The sequence below is a fragment of the Aedes albopictus genome, chromosome 2 (genome assembly GCF_035046485.1).
Source record: "Aedes albopictus strain Foshan chromosome 2, AalbF5, whole genome shotgun sequence".
Lineage (NCBI taxonomy): Eukaryota > Metazoa > Arthropoda > Insecta > Diptera > Culicidae > Aedes > Aedes albopictus.
This window is the reverse complement of record NC_085137.1, coordinates 102,856,386-102,873,419: the sequence shown is the minus strand read 5'-3', so window position 1 is coordinate 102,873,419 and position 17,034 is coordinate 102,856,386. Positions and strand designations below refer to the sequence as shown.

The 17,034-nt window shown below is 42.0% G+C and overlaps 1 long non-coding RNA gene across 1 annotated transcript; it reads left to right on the top strand.

The window, feature by feature from the left end:
• The first annotated feature begins 3,727 nt into the window (after positions 1–3,727).
• On the top strand, positions 3,728–8,329 carry LOC134287684 (uncharacterized). Its single transcript, XR_009997450.1, has 2 exons — positions 3,728–4,114; positions 7,977–8,329. It is a non-coding gene; the product is annotated as an uncharacterized LOC134287684 (long non-coding RNA).
• Positions 8,330–17,034: the final 8,705 nt, after the last annotated feature.

The window sequence follows — 17,034 nt, the reverse complement described above, 5'->3', positions numbered from 1 at the left end:
GCACTGCGCAGGCTGCTGAGGCGCGACGAACTACTGGATTTGCAACAGCGGTTCTCAATGTTGCTGGCTGACCGGTTATATATAAGCATCCGCGTCAGCGCTTGAACATTGAAGCGTTTTACCTCAGACGAATCAAAATTTGCTCTTCTTTGACCGGCGCTTTTCAACCCAATGCGGTAGCAATATGCCTTCATTAGCTAACATGCTTCTGAAGCAAGTGGAAGCGGGAGCAATAAAAAATATGAGTGAGAGTGAAGAACGATTTTGTCAGCCCCATTTAACGACAAACTTTTTGCTCTCGTTATCTTACGGTGAAACTTTAAACAATGACTTCATGTTTATCATCAAACTACAGCTTGAATGCAAAACACAGAGCGATAGAAAGTTTGAAAAACTGTCAAGTTTTTAAAGAAGAGCAAAAAAATGTGTTCTGAAAAGGGGCTGACAAAATCGGGTCACTAATGTATTGTTATTATCATTATTATTATTTTTATTATTATTTATTTACGACACTTTACCATAGTAGGCAATCGTGTCGGGGAAAATTATGCATGTCTTGACATTCTTCCATCTCTATAATTGATTTTTAGGCTTATTTTATCAAAAGTTGTATATGGTAATATGATTTTCATTCTCGCTTTTTAATTCCACGGGTTGCAGCCTTAAACTGAAAATGACCAACATATTCATATCATTAAAAGTTACGCAGATTGCCGAAGATGCTCTAGTTCCAGGAATTCATTCGGAAATTTCTTCAGGAACTCCCTCAGGAATTCCTTCAAGAACTCCCTCAGGAACCTCTTCGAAAGTTCTTCAAGAATTCCTTCAGCAATTCCTCCAGGAACTCCCTCCGGGATTCCTCCAGGAACTCCCTCCGGGATTCCTCCAGGAACTCCCTCCGGGATTCTTCCAGGAACTCCCTCCGGGATTCCTCCAGGAACTCCCTCCGGGATTCCTCCAGGAACTCCCTCCGGGATTCCTCCAGGAACTCCCTCCGGGATTCCTCCAGGAACTCCCTCCGGGATTCCTCCAGGAACTCCCTCCGGGATTCCTCCAGGAACTCCCTCCGGGATTCCTCCAGGAACTCCCTCCGGGATTCCTCCAGGAACTCCCTCCGGGATTCCTCCAGGAACTCCCTCCGGGATTCCTCCAGGAACTCCCTCCGGGATTCCTCCAGGAACTCCCTCCGGGATTCCTCCAGGAACTCCCTCCGGGATTCCTCCAGGAACTCCCTCCGGGATTCCTCCAGGAACTCCCTCCGGGATTCCTCCAGGAACTCCCTCCGGGATTCCTCCAGGAACTCCCTCCGGGATTCCTCCAGGAACTCCCTCCGGGATTCCTCCAGGAACTCCCTCCGGGATTCCTCCAGGAACTCCCTCCGGGATTCCTCCAGGAACTCCCTCCGGGATTCCTCCAGGAACTCCCTCCGGGATTCCTCCAGGAACTCCCTCCGGGATTCCTCCAGGAACTCCCTCCGGGATTCCTCCAGGAACTCCCTCCGGGATTCCTCCAGGAACTCCCTCCGGGATTCCTCCAGGAACTCCCTCCGGGATTCCTCCAGGAACTCCCTCCGGGATTCCTCCAGGAACTCCCTCCGGGATTCCTCCAGGAACTCCCTCCGGGATTCCTCCAGGAACTCCCTCCGGGATTCCTCCAGGAACTCCCTCCGGGATTCCTCCAGGAACTCCCTCCGGGATTCCTCCAGGAACTCCCTCCGGGATTCCTCCAGGAACTCCCTCCGGGATTCCTCCAGGAACTCCCTCCGGGATTCCTCCAGGAACTCCCTCCGGGATTCCTCCAGGAACTCCCTCCGGGATTCCTCCAGGAACTCCCTCCGGGATTCCTCCAGGAACTCCCTCCGGGATTCCTCCAGGAACTCCCTCCGGGATTCCTCCAGGAACTCCCTCCGGGATTCCTCCAGGAACTCCCTCCGGGATTCCTCCAGGAACTCCCTCCGGGATTCCTCCAGGAACTCCCTCCGGGATTCCTCCAGGAACTCCCTCCGGGATTCCTCCAGGAACTCCCTCCGGGATTCCTCCAGGAACTCCCTCCGGGATTCCTCCAGGAACTCCCTCCGGGATTCCTCCAGGAACTCCCTCCGGGATTCCTCCAGGAACTCCCTCCGGGATTCCTCCAGGAACTCCCTCCGGGATTCCTCCAGGAACTCCCTCCGGGATTCCTCCAGGAACTCCCTCCGGGATTCCTCCAGGAACTCCCTCCGGGATTCCTCCAGGAACTCCCTCCGGGATTCCTCCAGGAACTCCCTCCGGGATTCCTCCAGGAACTCCCTCCGGGATTCCTCCAGGAACTCCCTCCGGGATTCCTCCAGGAACTCCCTCCGGGATTCCTCCAGGAACTCCCTCCGGGATTCCTCCAGGAACTCCCTCCGGGATTCCTCCAGGAACTCCCTCCGGGATTCCTCCAGGAACTCCCTCCGGGATTCCTCCAGGAACTCCCTCCGGGATTCCTCCAGGAACTCCCTCCGGGATTCCTCCAGGAACTCCCTCCGGGATTCCTCCAGGAACTCCCTCCGGGATTCCTCCAGGAACTCCCTCCGGGATTCCTCCAGGAACTCCCTCCGGGATTCCTCCAGGAACTCCCTCCGGGATTCCTCCAGGAACTCCCTCCGCGATTCCTCCAGGAACTTCCTCCGCGATTCCTCCAGGAACTTCCTCCGCGATTCCTCCAGGAACTTCCTCCGCGATTCCTCCAGGAACTCCCTCCGGGATTCCTCCAGGAACTCCCTCCGGGATTCCTCCAGGAACTCTCTCCGGGATTCCTCCAGGAACTGCCTCCAGGATTCCTCCAGGAACTCTCTCTGGGATTCCTCCAGGAACTCTCTCCTGGATTCCTCCAGAAACTCTCTCCGGGATTCCTCCAGGAACTCCCTCCAGGATTCCTCCAGGAACTCCCTCCAGGATTCCTCTAGGAACTTCCTTTCGGGAAGCTCCTTCAGGGATTTATACAGGAAATCCTTCTAGGATTCCTTCAGAATATCCGCCAAGAATTCCTAAAGGGATTTCTGCAGGGAATCTCAAAGAAATTCTACTGGGATTTCTTCAGGAAAGATTCCGGAAGTGAGGGGTTCCCCCGGATTTTTTTTTCAGGGATTTCTGTATGAGTTCCGAGATTCTTCCTGGAGTTACTCCAGAGTTTCCTACAGGAAATGTCTGAGGAATTGGTGGACTTCGTGGCCGAGCGGTTAGCGGCGTCAGTTGTTTAGGTGTCTCGTAAGTCTCGGAGAGTGGGTTCGATTCCCGCTCCAGTCGGGGAAAACTTTACGTCAAACGGATAATTCTCCACGGGGCACTGTGTGTGATATATGTGTTGTCCGTTGTCAAATATTAGTAAATTTTAGTCTATAGAGGCCGCAAGGTCATAGACGGTGAAATTGTCCCTTTTTTTAATTCTTCATGAAGTTCATTCTGAGATTCTTCCTGAAGTTCCTTTTGTGATTTCCCTAGGGATTCTTTCGGAAGTTCCTTTAGGGATTTCTTCAGATTTTTTATCTAGGATTTTTACAGGAGATCTTTCAGGAATTCGTCCAGGGGTGTCAGGCCGAAGGTTATTAGGCCGAATGGTTATAAGGCTGTATGGCCAAGGAAGTTAAGGAAATTTCCATTACGAAATGTTACTGGACCAACCGAGAATTGAACTCGTCCACCCCAGTCATGCGGAATATGTAAAACTGATTGATATTTAAAAATGAAGGTTTTCCTTTTGTATGCATAGTGTGGTACCTTGTGGTATGCACATAATAAATTATTGTATTACTCTATTACGTTTAGCGTGTATGTTTACATTGAGTATCTGTCATATGTGGAGATGTTGTTATTGTTGTCTAGAGTGTGAATCATTGTATGTAATATTGAAGTATCGGTAATAAAGTGTATACAAATAATGAATACAGTTGTTGAATAATCATTACAGAGAAAGATTCTCACATTGGCGACGAGAACGGTGAACAGTGCATGTGAAATTAGTTTAATTTCGGTTCGGGAAGTGTTGTCTTTGGAAAAAGAAAGAGATGAGTGGTGTATGTGTGGTGCATGCAGAGTGGTGATGACCTCCAGGTGATGACTTGTGATTGAATTTCAACATTGGAATCAAAAAGGTAAATATTGTGTACTAACTGTTCAATATGAATAAAACGATCTATTTGTACCTTCGACTAATGACAATGATCAACCTGTGAGAGATTTTGATGGTGATCGGTATTGTTTAGTTCAAATCGATGACAATCACTATTGTCAGATAAAGAAATAAAGAACTGTGAAGAAAACCTAAGTTTTGTTGATTGTGATATTGGTACTCGTTGAATAGGGTTGTTGTCCTAAATCTAGACTTAAATGCTGAATGATGAATGAAGTATTGATTTGTTAACCGGATGGCCGAGGAAGGCGTAGAGGTGAAACAATATTTTAAAATCAAATTTTGCCGTTGCTGTTAAAAGCCAGTGAAGGCGATGAAAGCCAATGAAGGCGATACAAGCTAATGAAGGCGACATTCTTGAAATAGCCGTAAAAGGCGGAAATGATTACAGATAGAAAAGCCGTTGAAGGCGGAAAGCAGGAAAAATGTTATAGGCAGAAGAGCCGACTAAGGCGAAAAACTGTCGATAACGGAAAGATCCGTCGGAGAGTGAAAAGCTGTTGAAGGCGGAAAAAGCCGTTGAAGGTGGAAATGCCGTTGAAGGCGGTAAGACCTGCAAGGCAGATATAGTCAATTCTTTGTAGAGCCGTATAAGGCGAATTGTGTTATTAAAAATTATAGTACTAAAAACGCAACAGTGTCGTAAATTTCGTAAGAAACAGATTACCAGCCAACGCAGATTTAAGGGCTGTTTGCAGATCAGAAGGAATTTCTCGGCCCATCTTGAGGCATGGGAAATTGCTTGGCTGAATCACTCAAGAAACCGTTTTTTCTTCGATCGCAGTACGCAGTTGCGAAAAAATGACAGTTCAAATGGCAGTCACCGTAGAAAGTTTCTGCCAGGAATCGTTCTAGAAGTTTCTTGAGCGATTTCTCTTGAACTCCAATCTGGGCTTTTTAGTTAAATTGAACCATTAAAAATGAAATTTCACACCAATTAAGTGGCAGCTGAGAAGGCGAAAGACAAAACTAAACTTTAGGCTGAGCGTGACTAGAAAAACAGGAACGAATAGTATTTGAATATGTTCCAAATGCGAATATAACTGAGCTGATACTGAGATTGTTGTGGACCCACCTCAGGTGATATATATTGAAGTTATCATTGCTCAGCAAAGTATAATAAGTCTACGAGACGTAAAAAGGGTTGGCTCTTGAAACCAAATTAATATGAAGACATGATTTAACTAATGCTTTGTCCTGTTACAAGACTAAAAATGTAACTTCAAGAAAATTAACATCAATGTGTGAGAATAATTAAACTGTCTTGGTAGTTTGCAAGATATGAAGTTTTGACTGACAGTTAAAGCATTCGTTGAAGCTAGACGACATATTCAGAGCAGTTGCTAACCACTAACCTGTTAAGTATCATGCTAGTCAAATGGCTAGTTGAATTGGATATTTAAAAAAATCGAACAATAAAAAATGAAACTTTTCGGCTTAACTAGAAGTCTCAGGAAACGAGTAAAAAGCGCTTTATAACCTATTGAATGTGTTGTCAGGAGGGGCATTTTGACTTATGATTGCCTAACACTGGATATAGTGCCATTTTTGCTAATGAGTGGCCATCTTGCCAAGAACTGTGGCACAAGTTAGAGAACAAGGTACAGCATTACGCTCAACAACAAATTCTGCACAATAATTTCCTTATAGGAAGAGACAAATTTTGATCAGTTAAAGAAGTATTGAAACTATTATTGAGGAGAATAACGTACAGTATATCAAAAGCACAAGATATTGGAATAAAAAAAGATAATCATTTCTGTAACTACAGGAATAGATATATCTAATGAAAGCTGGATTATGAGGTTTGTTTTTCAGTCGAGCTTATTAATGTAAACAGGTACCATTACTAACATGTAACCTTGTTTGAATTTTTAGATTTCATACACTGAAAAAACTGCAAATATTGTATGCATGTGTCGCTCACATAGATTTTTGCAATTTGTCATAGACAACCCTATTCATGTGTAGATACACATAGTTTATATAAGGTCCATCGATTTTATGTGTGATCCAGCGTGGAAAACGAATATGTGTGTATAAATAAAATTTATATATCAAATTCATGGATTTTTACCAATAAAAATGCGTGTACATGTATAAGTGATATTTGTGTTATGAGTTCATTGAAAATTTGAATAAAAACGTGCTTTAAATTGTTGCAGTACAAAGAAATGAATCGTAGAGGCAAGCGTAAGGGCCATAATGACACAGACAATCATGGTCAGTGTGCACTACGTCAGACTTGTAGTCGTTAACAAAAAAAAATATGAGGATGTATTTCATCGAAAAAATGTGAAATAAGTGATATGATAGACAGATGATTGAGCTTTGCAATAATGCAGAATATTCTAGTCCGATCCAACGAACTGAGAATATTATCAGTATAATAGGCATATGTAGAAAATCAAAGTTACTTAAAGATAAAAAGTTCTAAATTTTGACGGTACATTGAATGCGAATAATTTGGAAAAGGCTTGTTGAAATAGCTTCATTAGGTATCTAGAGTGAGAACATAACATGTTGAGGTGCTTTTGCAATATTTTGGAGGTACACCATTAAAATAAGTCCTACAGTTCAGAACCCAAAAGAGCGACATCAAAGGAACAAATTTTTGGTTTTGTAATGTTAAAATAGGTTTGATTGAGCACGAATCACCAGTTAATGAGGGAAAATATGCATCGTAGAATGTAAACCTATTGAACGACCAAACCGTAAAAATAAACTCATTCAGTTTGAAAGGTAAATGGTAAATCATAAGAATTCCGAAATTATGGGGAACATGATTCCTAAAACCGTGGACACCTATATATGTGAACCGTCGAAAGTGCTCCAATAAGATGATCGATTTATTTTGTTATCTGGAGAAAATTGCTTTGTATATAATAATTGGCTACTATCATTACGTTTTCGGTTGGAAGCCGAAGTGACTGGCGGGGCGAAAATTGATGTTTTACCTACTTATAAACATAGCAACTCGATTTAGATTAGTGCTAATTTCAGCTCTTAAGTAGCTTAATGATGCGCAATACCAGCAACCGGTTCAAATTTACGTCACAACTGCAACTTTGCATGTGCTTAAATGCGTGACTTCGATTTGGTACTGCGACGATGATGTTTGTATTAAGAATTTGAGATAATTATAGGATTACAACATGAAAAAAAAGAATGAATATTAATATTCTACTATACTTTCAAACAGCTAGTGCGGGTGCGAGTTTGTGAACAATATATATAAAATATAATTCAAAAAATGGATGTTTTCAATTTTTCAAATTACTATTTAGCAAAAACTAGTATTACAAATATTGCTTTGGACAAGTGACGTTTTTCGAAATCGTGATTTGATTTAAAAAAAGTATCAATCCCTTCGATATTTAGAAAACAAAATCTGTTAAGCCAAACTTCTGAATATATTCTGAACAAGAAACGAGTTCCAGCAAAGTTCGCCAAAAAAAACATAAAATAAAATAGTGTTTGTATGACACTTGGACACTTTGGATCGAAAACGAGTTAATGGATATTGATAATTTTTCCACTGTAACATTCGTGCAGTGTTCCGACATATTAGTTAAAAAAAAATGTCTGAATAATAATCTGAATATTCATACCTTTTGTATGAGATTCTTCTATGAAAGGACATGTCAAATAAAATCAGTGGGCAGTATACAATGTTTGCATGCTAGCTGTCATTGAAAACATTTGAGAAGAGGAAAGCAATTCAAATAATTCATTAGCAAAGTTAATATTTAGCTTGACACTCAGTATTAAAAATATTTTGGGATTTGGGAAAATATTTGGGTCAAAATAATATTTCTTTTTAGGTACAACCACAAGTAACGGCCAAGTAATTTACCAAAATGCCGAGCAGAGATGGATGACCAAAATGGATGACTGTACTTCTAATTTTGATGTGAGACTGAAGCGAGACGTTCATAAACTGAGGAGACTATAAGCGAAACAACGTGGAGTGACCTTGCTGCGGATCTGGAGAAAAAACGAGATGTGGTACCTTGTGGTATGCACATAATAAATTATTGTATTACTCTATTACGTTTAGCGTGTATGTTTACATTGAGTATCTGTCATATGTGGAGATGTTGTTATTGTTGTCTAGAGTGTGAATCATTGTATGTAATATTGAAGTATCGGTAATAAAGTGTATACAAATAATGAATACAGTTGTTGAATAATCATTACAGAGAAAGATTCTCACACATAGCATACTCTTTGTATTTTCATTGATTCTATAATCTAATGGTATTTACAAGTAATTCATTTTTTCTTCTAGCATTACACAGTTCGAAAAAACCTGTAAAGTTATGACGGATCGAATGTAACAAAAGGACCCCGTCATATAAGATGGAAATTTTTGTGCGATTTTCAAATTACATTGCAGTTATTTGTTAAAAAATATAAAATAAAATTGAGCTCCGAACGAGAATCGAACTCAGATCCTCGGGGAGTAAGTAGCACGCCCGAGCTCGCTCGGCTGTTTCAGCTTGTTGAGTAGCAGTCAGTCAAAGTCAGTATACGCAGAATATGCCACCGCAAACGAAAAATAGGCAACAAAGAAGGCACGGCAACAACGCTTTGTTTTTTCGTTAGCAGATAATGACAAAATCGCTCCCGAGTTTGTTCACAACAAAAACGGTAGGAATATTTGTCCCGTTCTATTCACATCGTGATTTTCGCATTGTTTTACAACTGAAACTAAACTCTGAGGTTTGCGAGAGTCTTATTTCGTCCAAATGCTTATGAATTCGATAATGTGGGTCGAAAATTTCAGCAGAAAAGCGGGGATATCAGCACACGCACGGCCAGCGATGTTTGTTTTATTGCTCTCATCGCCTGACATGCGTTTGTTGCGGAGCGCCTTTGTTACCAACATGCACCGCTTAGGACAAAGCGTTTGTTTTTCGGCGTGATCCGTTTTTCGTACCCTGGTCAATGTTGAACTGTTTCTACCGTAACGCACAAACTGCCGACCTGCTTCGGCTGTTGCAGAGAGTACTAAGAGAGACAACAGGGAAAACCGCACGCAAAACTCGATGTACACAGCGCAACGAGTAACTTTCACGCAACGACCGTAAAGACAAAAGAATTTTCACGCAAATTTATGTATCACCGGATCAGCACATTTTCTGTGTTGATCCAGTCGTACACAAATATGAGTGAAAAATCCTTTGACTTTTTGCTCGCTGCGTGAAAGTTACTCGTGCGCTGTGTTGTTTCATTTAAGGGTGCGTCACAGCTGCGAGCAGCCGTTCGATTAGCTGCTGATGGAGAGTGGCTGGCATGATTTATAGCACATGCATTAAAATTTCAATCACCACGTGTCGAAGTCGAACGCCGCGGCTCAACGTAGCTCAACGAGCAGCTGCGTAACGTAGAAGTGGCTCAAGGTTACGCGCAGCAGTTAGCAGTGGCCCTACCAATGAAAGAGCAGCTTGGCGCAGCTACACTTGAAGATGGCTGGAGGGATATCCGATCCGCCATAGGTAGTACCTCGGCTACAGCACTAGGCTTCGCGACACCGAATCACAGAAACGACTGATACGACGGCGAATGTACGAGAACGAATGAGGCACGTAACAGACAGGCGCGGAAAAGACAGAATTCAGTCTTCCGGATGAAGAAGCGTCAGGAGAAGAAACGAGATCGCGAAGCGATGGAAGAGCTGTACCGCGCTAAGGACACACTAAAGTTCTACGAGAAGTTGAACCGCTCGCGCAAAGGCTTTATGCCACAAGCCGACATGTGCCGAGATAATCACGGGAATATTCTCACGAGCGAGCGTGAGGTGGCGGCAGCATTATGATGAGCACTTCAATGGCTACGTTGCAAGTACCGAAGATGGCGTGGTAACAGATCTAGGAGTATGTGCACAGGACGAAAGACTTCCGGCCCCTGACCTCCAAGAGATTGGCCGGTTGAAAAACAACAAAGCCACTGCAGCAGATCAACTACCAAGCGAGCTTCTAAAATACGGTGGAGAAACACTGGTGAGAGCACTACACTGGGTCATTACCAAGATTTGGGAGGAGGAAGTATTACCGGCGGAATGGATGGAAGGTATCGTGTTGCCCATCTAAAAGGGCGACAAGTTGTATTGCGGGAACTACCGCGCGATCACACTACTGAGCGCCACCTACAAGATACTCTCTCAAATTTTATGCCACCGTCTATCACCGATTGCAAGAGAGTTCGTGGGGCAATATCAGGCTGGATTCATGGGTGAACGCGCTACAACGGACCAGATGTTCGCCATCGACCAGGTGTAGCAGAAATGCCGCGAATACAACGTGCGCACACATCACTTGTTCATCGATTTCAAATCGGCGTATGATACAATCGATCGCGAACAGCTATGGCAGATTATGCACGAATACGGATTCCCGGAAAAAACTGATACGATTGGTCAAGGCGACGATAGATCGAGTGATGTGCGTAGTTCGAGTATCAGCCAGGGACACTCTCGAGTCCCTTCGAATCTCGCAGAGGGTTACGGCAAGGGTATGGTCTTTCGTGCTTGCTGTTCAACTGCTGGAACGATTTTCACGAAGTCCGTTCAGCTGCTTGGTTTCGCTGATGATATTGATATTATTGCTCGTAAATTTGAGACGATGGCGGAAACGTACATCCGACTAAAGAATGAAGCCAGGCGAATCGGATTAGTCATTAATGTGTCGAAGACAAAGTACATGATGGCAAAGGGCTCCAGGAAGGCGCGCCCGCCACCCCGAATTTGTATCGACGGTGATAAAATCGAGACGGGTGAAGAATTCATGTACTTGGGCTCACTGGTGACCGTCGACAACGACACCAGCAGAGAAATTTCAGAGGCGCATTGTGGCAGGAAATCGTGCTTACTTTGGACTCCGCAGAACTCTACGGTCGAATAAAGTCCGCCGTAACACGAAGTCAACTATTTACAAAACGCTGATTAGACCGGTCGTTCTCTATGGGCACGAAACATGGACCCTACGTGCAGAGGACCAACGCGCCCTTGGAGTTTTTGAACGGAAGGTGTTGCGTACCATCTACGGCGGAGTTCAGATGGAAGACGGGATTTGGAGAAGGCGAATGAACCACGAGTTGCATCTTGCATCAGCTGCTGAGAGAACCAACCATCGTCCAAACCACGAAAATCGGGAGGCTACGGTGGGCGGGTCACGTCATCAGGATGTCGGATAGCAACCCGACTAAAATGGTTCTCGAGAGTCACCCGACCGGTACAAGAAGACGTGGAGCGCAGCGAGCTAGGTGGGTCGACCAAGTGGAGGACGATCTGCGGACCCTACGCAGAGAGCGGAACTGGAGACAAACAGCCATGGACCGAGTGGAATGGAGGAGGCTACTATGTACAGCAGAGGCCACCCCGGCCTTAGTCTGATCGGTAAGGTAAGTAATAATTGCAAGCATATATGCTTTAAAAGCTGTAAACAAGCCGTCTGACCAGCAGCGGGCTGCTCGGCTGACGTCAAATGCTGGTGATTTACAATTTTCTGCCGCAATTTTCAGTTGATCTTCAATTCACGTGCTGTTTAACATTAATATTTTTTTTTGCTGTGTAGCATTAGCATTAGAATTAAGCAAGTCGCACAAATTCGTAGGTGGTACAGTCCTAGACCGCTGTTATGAGGGTTGCCTCCTTCCCGTCCGAACCAAAGCACAACAATTTAAGGTACACCGGGGCAAGTTGAAACTGGTGGGGCAAGATGAAACACGAAGTTTTGAAATAGATTTCAATACAATTTGGAAATTTGTCTTTCGCTGAAAGATTATTTGAATCAAAAACTATGTATAATGATGATCAAACTGTTTATCATCATAAGAAAACATCATATTAAACCGCTGTTTCATCTTGCCCCACCCGTTTCAACTTGCCCCGGTGTACCTTAAGACTAATCTCCGACTCTTAGACAAGACTGACGAAATCCTCCAATGGTCGAGAACTGACCTGGCCACGTTCTTGCGACAGCTGAGGGATGTGAAAGACGATTAGTTGGACACCTGAGAAAGGTATGTAGAGACCTCTACGCTCGCTCTGGTCTAGATATCACGGGAATTTGGGTGTTGTTAGTGGAAGGGTAAACTCCAAAAGATCATTGGTAAACGTTCAGGTACCCAAACTATTTTTTGGCTATGTTGAAACAGCTGCCTGTAAAATCATTACACAATATATAATTCATCTGGTTTATTTTTCCATCTTAAACGCTACAGGACTGGGTGACTGAAAATCTACATTAAAAAAGCTATTCGTGATACACTTGCAACGGTTATATATCTTACGATAATGCCTACATTATATGATAAACCTACCTGAATTCTTCCGACGCAAAAAGTTTATTATCAATAATCACAAAACACACTAACAGATACACAGAAAAAAAAAACACATCATAAAGAGGAATGTTCCTAAAGGAGCCTGGCTACACTTGTTAGAAACATATCAAATCAGTTTTTCATTCTCTCCATTAAACAGTATTCAATAGTTATTGATGTTGAATCTACTGATGTGTTTTTCCTTGCTTCAAAAATGGGATGTTCTTTCTAGAATAATTGCTGACATAGTTTTTGGCGCTGAAAATGCTGATATTTAAATCATAAATTTTTCCTTCTTTCAACCCTCTAATACCCAAATTTTTGATTTTGATCTAAACATCATTTTTTGTCATCTAAAATCGATTCAAACATGTTTTGGAAGATGATTCTTTTTAATTCTCGATATCGTGAATTTCAGTGTTTGATATTTCTAATTTTTATTTTTGTACATCCCCAAACTTTTATATTTTTCCTGGAAGCCAATTTGGGGAACGGATTTTTTGAGATGAAAACATTTTGAGATTTTATGAATATTGTTGAAATATAATTATTTTAAATTTTCTTCACTGAAAATTTTATTTTCCGTGTAATTTTAAGGAAAATAATTTTGGAGTGTATTCGATTCCCTTAAACTATTAAACAAAGATAGAATGATTTGGGCAAAATTTAAAATATGTTAATTGTAGCGATTCAATACAAAATAAACAATGACTTCTAAAAGGTGACTAAAACATCAATTTTTCAATGATTTTTAAAAAATGTAAATACGCTTTAAATACACCAAAAACCATTTTGAGATGTACAAAACAGTCCCAAATATCAGCCAAAAATATAAAAAAAATAATTTCTACGAAACAAAAATTACGAAAATGCTCAAACTATACCCCGTCTAAAGGCGGGATTGGGTATTAGAGGGTTAAACATAGGCTATTCTTTCTAGTTTCGTTGTTGAAAAAAGTTTTGGAAATAATTGTCGTAAAAGGTAAAACCAACAGACCAAACCTTTCGGCCTAATGACCTTCAGCCTAGCATCCGTCCAGGAGTTCCTTTCGTGTTTCTTCCAGGAAATCCTTATGTGGTTTCTTTAGAAGTTGCTTCAGTGTTTTCTATTATTTTTCTCTGTTCATTCAGGGATTCATTTAGGAGTTTGTTCAGAGATTTCTCCAGGGGTTCCTTTTAGCCCTAGGCTAGTTCATCTCGGAACGCACGTTTTACTTCCCTTCCGAAGTAAGAACCCACATTTTGTGAGTACATATGTCGGAAGTGGGATTCGATCCCAGGTCCTCAGCGTGATAGTCCAGTGTTCTAACCACCACACAAGGTCCGCTCTACTCAGTGATTCCCCTTGCTATAGATTTTTTGTACACGTCTAGATACTGTACGTACAGGGGATGGCCAAAATGTTTGGGATAGGCAACTTTTTTTCTCCCACACAAAAATTCAACATGCTGTAACTTTTCATAGAGTGCATCAAAAAATCTCAAATTTTGACTGTTTGTCAATCTATTATATGTGCATCATTGGTACAAATTTGGGCTCGATTGATTGGGCCCATATAGCCGAGGCGGTAAACGCACGGGTATTCAGCATGACCATGCTGAGGGTGACGGGTTCGATTCCCGGTCGGTCCAGGATCTTTTCGTAAAGGAAATTTTCTTGACTTCCTTGGGCATAGAGTATCTTCGTGCCTGCCACACGATATACACATGCAAAATGGTCATTGGCAGAGGAAGCTCTCAGTTAAAAACTGTGGAAGTGCTCATAGAACACTAAGCTGAGAAGCAGGCTTTGTCCCAGTGAGGACGTTACGCCAAGAAGAGGAGAGGTGATAAATTTTTCGCGAAGTTAGAACCGTTCTGGTAAAACACTATTTTTAGACAACTAATTTTTGAAGTGTCATATCTCGGAAACCAGTGAACTGAATTGAAAGAATTTTTTAATGTTTATCAACAATATATTGATACTTAATACGACGTTATAAAATGTAATATTTTCTCACGACGAATTAAGTTATACCGGGTTGAATTTTTTACCCATATAGAGGAAAATAAGTCAAATTTACAATACCACACAAAAATTATTTAATGTGTTCTTCCTTCAATCTAAATAGGCTCCAATATATCTGATTAGAGATAATTTGAGAACAGAAGAGGAAAATCTTTGGATATCAACACGAAAATTTATTGACATTGATGTAAAAATAAATAGATTTTTTTGAGAAAATTCCAAAAAGTGTCAATCCATGATAAATTTTTTCAAAGTTTTAAAAGTACCTATATTTTAATAGTTTGTAAAGCATTTACATATTGTTAGTGTACGTTCAAAATTTCATTCTATTCGGTTCACTGGTTTCCGAGATATGACAGCTCAAAAATGAGTTGTCTGAAAAATAGTGTTTTACCCGAACGGTTCTAACTTTGCGAAATATCAATCAATCGAGCCCAAATTTGTACCAATGATGCACATATAGTAGGTTGACAAACAGTCAAAATTTGAGATTTTTTGATGCGCTCTATGAAAAGTTATAGTATGTTGAACTTTTTTGTGAGAGAAAAAAAAGTTGCCTATCCCAAACATTTTGACCATCCCCTGTATATCACTACGTAAAAAAATAGTTCAATTGATTCAAAATTGATCGAGTGACAACGGAAAAATGCAGGAAATATAAGTCCAGCCGAGATGGTTCCTCTTCCCTACTCAGCCCTTTCAGTTTGGTTACCCCTGGTGTACCGTGCCAGGCACAAGCCAATAAGCAGCTAATAAAGTAACCCAACCATTGATCGGTCAGCCAGCCAGCCAGCCAGCCAGCAGCAGCGGTTTCGTTTTTCTGCTCTGTGGCATGATTGGCCAGAAAAATACGTTTTTGCTTTCTGGCTAATTTCGGTGTTTGGTTGGCGCGCCTGCGTAGTAGATACCCACATATGAGGTGTCAGAAACCTTGATCTTGGAATCGATCTGCCTAATAACGGGCCAAGATTAGATTCAATGGGCATGACGTTAAAAAGCGGGAGCAGTTATTTGTTTTGTCGGTTAATCCAATTTAACGCCAGACGAGGCGGGTGTCCTCCGTGGGTCTAATGGCAGACATGGGATGAAGTCGACGCGACGGACGGCACGTGTGGCCCTACATTCATACGTGGTGTGCAGGCAAAGAAACCACCAAATAGCGGAATGTGTGCACGTCCGTGTCCAACCGATGACCACAGAATTAAGCTAATGATTTTGGAGAAGGTGGAAAACAACCGTTCTTCTTCGATTGTGTAGAAGAAGAACCGTTGGCGACAAATTGACATCCGAAAACTGTTTGTACTTCGTTGAACCAGGCACGATTTTCCATAATGACATACAACTAATGATACAAAGTCATAAAACAGAATGCGTGACCTACAGATCGGACAGCACTCAGTCGGTTCAGTGGTTGGGAATCACCCACATTCATGGGCGTTGATGTCGTCACTCGAAACTCCACTCAACGAATAGCGGTCGAAGCATGTTTGAGTCGGGAGAACCCAAGTCTCAACATCAAGGTTGGTCGTGCTGCGGTCGTCGTCAACGTCACGGAATCGATACCAACATGGAATGCGAACAGGTGGCTGTTTAGTATTCGAACTCGCGAGAGAGAGCACGCGCACGCGACCAATACCTACCTGAACTGCTAAATGCTCGTGTGGTGAGACACGCGCCAGCAATGCGGTTTCGATGCTGATGTGAGAAGATTCTTGGAATAAACCATTCACTGTCGAATAATACAGGTATTTATGTGAGCTCTGTTTTTATCTCTGATCAGAAGGTGTTGCTAAGAGGCTTTGAGGCAACTCAATGACTTCTTGTTAATTATTACTCACTATAAGCCATTTGATGGACTCAAGAAGGATTATGATGATTTTTTGACAGTGTAAACCAACAGGAGCAACAAAAGTTTGACAAATGATGATTTGCGTGACGTGAAGTTGAACTTTGGGAAAACCAGTATGTACATTTCATTGGGATGAATTATGAAAGTAAAGTTCAATGACCTACTTGCCTCGTCTGTATTCTTTCCAACTGCATCGACCACCATAGCGCGGCGCTATTAGCTATTAGCACCACCTTGTACATGTTGTATAATAGAACTATGTATAGGTTTATTTTCTGGAAGCTTACGAGCACTTCAACAGGTACCTGACCCCCAACAACTCATTTTCAAAATGCTGGCATTTAGTCAATTTGCATTCGATTCTTTGAAGTCGCCCTCATTCGATTATAAATTGGTGCACTTAAGGCGAAACTGGAAGCATTTCCTCATTTTTATGGTTTTTGATTTTTTATTAAATATCGAAGCAATATTTTCAAAATCGGTTTTTGTGCACATGTAGAGCATGGATCAAGGTATCTTCTGATTTTTTTTTTGTTGTGGAAAAAGTTTTCCATTTTTACAGAAACCATTTTTTTTGTGAAATTATATTCAAAAATGGTTTCTGCAAAAACGAAAAACATTTTCCACCACGAAAAAAAAATCAGGAGATACCTTGATCTTCTCTACATGTGCACGAAAATCGATTTTGAAATTATTGC